This window comes from Austrofundulus limnaeus, unplaced genomic scaffold (assembly GCF_001266775.1).
Source record: "Austrofundulus limnaeus strain Quisiro unplaced genomic scaffold, Austrofundulus_limnaeus-1.0 Scaffold1164, whole genome shotgun sequence".
NCBI classification, from domain to species: domain Eukaryota; kingdom Metazoa; phylum Chordata; class Actinopteri; order Cyprinodontiformes; family Rivulidae; genus Austrofundulus; species Austrofundulus limnaeus.
This window is the reverse complement of record NW_013953566.1, coordinates 80,664-84,436: the sequence shown is the minus strand read 5'-3', so window position 1 is coordinate 84,436 and position 3,773 is coordinate 80,664. Positions and strand designations below refer to the sequence as shown.

At 35.5% G+C, this 3,773-nt stretch overlaps 1 long non-coding RNA gene across 1 annotated transcript in view; it reads left to right on the top strand.

The window, feature by feature from the left end:
* The window catches only part of LOC106534403 (uncharacterized), a 6,477-nt gene extending 3,264 nt beyond the window's left edge, over positions 1–3,213 (top strand). The window contains exon 3 of the long non-coding RNA XR_001312341.1: positions 3,133–3,213. This is a non-coding gene — a long non-coding RNA (uncharacterized LOC106534403). The remainder of the gene's footprint in view (positions 1–3,132) is intronic.
* Positions 3,214–3,773: the final 560 nt, after the last annotated feature.

The window sequence follows — 3,773 nt, the reverse complement described above, 5'->3', positions numbered from 1 at the left end:
CAACTAACCACTAACCCCAAAATTTAGTTGCATTCTTTTGGTTATAAATATAGTGTTGAGTTACTGTTGAATAGTAATTTGATTGTAGTTACCCAATACAGGTAGTTTTACTAACAGTAGTTTTTCTTCTTTACTGTAATTACAATGTAATTACATGGTAATACGGTAGTAATTTCCTTTTTCCCTTGTAATTCATGTTAATAAGGTAGTAATTACGTTTAATTACATTTTTATTACCTTGTAATTACATGGTATTAAGGTAGTAATTAAATTTAATTACATTTGTATTACCTTGTAATTACATGGTAATAAGTGGTCCATCAAAGAAAGCGTTACCATTTAACCGGTGTTTTGTTAAAACACGGTGGTGATGCAGAAWAGCAAATTGTTTGCAGAATTATTCACATTCTGCTGAAGTTTTCGGGACGTCGATTCAAATCAAGAAAATTAAGAGATTCTGAACAGTCTGTRTGAAAACACAGTGTTTATGAAGATGATCTTATCATCATAACAGATAATTGCCTGTATGTATGTCTTATAATAACTTTCATAATAACAAACAGACTACAGGGAAGACATTTCATCTTTCTGTGCTTTTTAATTTTAGTGTTAATTTATGTAAAATATTAATTAAGCAGCATGCTTGAAAATAGGCTTATTGATGAAATATCAGCTTTTTTGTTGTTTTTATAGCTGGTATTTAGTAACTTGTTTGACACGATTTGTTGGTCGACTGCATTCAGAATTAGTTTTAGTATCAGCATTATTAGGCCTGTTCAGCAGCACTCTTGGGTCCAAACACTGAATTTGTGACTTTCCCACCATGGTAGCATCTTTCCCTTTTTAAAACATAATTTCTCTCTTGGTTAGTGAATTGAAATAACGTCAGTCATACCAGAAAAGTATCCAGGATTCAATCTGTTTGTTCACATCCTGTTGAACTTTTGCTTCAACAAAAGCAAAGCTTGATTTTCCTGGAAGTGGGTAAAGGCTTTTTTTCAACATAACAGACATTTATTTCATGTTTTCCAGTATCTTTAATCTAAAAAAAGCAACCAAGTTGATTTGTAGGCACAAACCTGTTTTTTTGTTATTAACAAAATGTTAAACTGGTATGAACCTACATTTCTGCAGCAACAAACTCCATATTGAAAGGCACAGTTTGTAGGATTTTGTGAAGTCTTTTAGCCGAAATTGAGATAATCACTAATGACAATAATAAAAAACATGTCTAATCATTGCAGACAAAGACCTTGTTTTATTATTTTTACCTTACAAAAAGCTGTTTATATCTCCATGGTCGCAGGTCGCCACTATTGGCAGCCGCCATCTTGTCTATGAAGGCTCATGAAGGACAAACTGCGGTGGCGGTGTCAAAAACGGTTTTAGTTGTAAAACTATAAATGTAATATTTGTTGTCTGTCATTGTAGCTGGATAATTTTACTTATTAAAGCTCATAATCTTACCACTTGAAACATCACTAGCCCTGAAGCTGCTGGTAGACATCGCGGTTGGAATTATCAAAGGTTTTTGACACCTGAGAGACACCGTAGAAACTCCTTTGTGTTTGGAAGCGGGGGGTGGGGGGAGGACCAGGAAGGATGATTCAACCACTCAACCATAGATGTCGCTGAAAACAACAAATCCTTCACACTGTGCCTTTAATGTGAATAAAGTTTTTTTTATTGTAGCTATTTAGTAAAAAAAATCAATAAAGCTAATGTAAAGAAGTATGGTTGTTGTCAGTGGTTAACAAATGTAAATATATTTAGTTTAAAGATATAATAAGTTATTTTTCTATTTATTTCATGTATTAATTATTTTTTGACCTGCCCTCATGACTTTGCATTGAGGGCCTTTTTTGAAAAATTTCTTAGCATACCTGAAATTACCCCACAGTCCAGAAAGGCTTTTCATTTTATTCTTCTGTTCCGAAGAAATGCCATTTATGATGGTCTTATTATGCTTCAAATGTCCCCATTAAAGTTTTAAAGCTGCACCGCTGAGCCGCCTGCTCTCACACCTACAGATGGACTGATGCTCTTCTGCTGCTCACCAATGTTCTGGAACATTTTACAAGAAAAGGGCGCCGGCTTTAAGCCATGTGTTTTTGTAATTTTAATGTGCATAGTGGAGTACAATCCTCCTGCTGCAGTCAGGATTTATGCATCTAATTTTATCAGAGTGGAGGTGGTTTGTGTGGAATGACTGAACTAAACCTGCGAGGAGCCAAACTCTACAATACGACTGGTGATGATGTTTTAATAGATGCTCAGGGCTGAGTGAGACAACTTTTGGTAAAGTTTGCACGAAACAGAGGACAGTTGATTCTCAAGTGATGTAACAACTTGTGGATCACATGATCAAATCACCATATTGTTAAGGGAAGAGGCTAGTCTTGTTTACGCAGCATCTTCCGTATCTTTCTCTTTTTTTTTTCAAGCAATAATGGCAGGGGCGGAGCCAGGGGTGGCCATGGCTATCACAAACAAATCTTTGACCACCCCATTGGCCACCCTGCTGTACACACCCCTTACACAGTCAAACAACCTTTAGGGGTGTAATAATCCTCCTGACAGTTGGTGGCAGTGTTGAACAGTTTGAAACATTACCAAGCTCAAAGAAGTGACAAAGAAGTGATTGTTTTTTTTTAAATACAGAACATGTATGCTTATGTTATCTGACTATGATGACAAATGTTTTTTTGTCACCATAACACAGTGTCATTTTATGTTTAAGTTTAATGAAGAATCTGTCTCTGAAATAATTATTAAATCAAGTGTTTATTTATGTAGGTAAAAGTATGTTAAACAACCTGGTAAAATGCACCAAAATGCTGGAAAGAGCATCTTTGTTCAAAATTTCTGATGAAAATGGTTCTGATGCCCATGTTTATAAGGTAGTCACTGCCGGTATAAGGACATAAGGAAATGACCAAAACACAAAGGTCTGCAGACAACTTTTAAGTAAAAATCATGTAATTTTCCCGGCCACCCCTGTGTGAGTAGTGGTTCCCGTCTGGCCACCCCTGAGAAAAATATCTGGCTCCGCCACTGGATAATAGTGCAAGTTTGTGTTGTAACTGGTTGCATCATGAGGCAATGAAACTTTTATATATTTTTTAAATCCAGACGATTGTAAAACACCAAGAAGAAGCAGCTGAAGCACATCATCAAAGCCACGTGGCCCTCTGGGACCAACGAGAATCCACCGCAAAATACTTTCCCTCAATCCCAGAGTTCCAGAGAGCGCTCAGACCACTTCAGACAGTGAGTGACTGCATGACATGTTGTTTTTCTTAAATAGATGGAGGACCATCAATGAACATTACCAGTTAATGCGTTTGATTTAGGAATAAATACTGGATATAATTTTTCCATATTTAATTATAAAAGTGTGCTAAATTGGAATCTGTAAACTATTTTAATATTATTTACATTCTGAGAAAAATATAAATTTATGATGTGTATATAATTTATTTATATGAACTTGCCAAACTAAACAGACCTAAACAGACAGTGTTAAAATTCATCTTATCTCCATTTAGTTTTTTTTCCTGGAATAAAAATCCACATCTGTTGCAAACGTTGCCTTTTCTATGAAAYATTACAGGTGACGAAAGACTGAAAGTAAATTAATTCTATCATCAAGCGCTTTAGTAAAATGCTACATGCTAAATGCTAAAAACAAAGAAAGCCCTCCCTACAGTATTTATTTTGGCAGATATGCATTTGACCTGATGGTAATGATTGGGTAGTGACCCCCCCCCCCC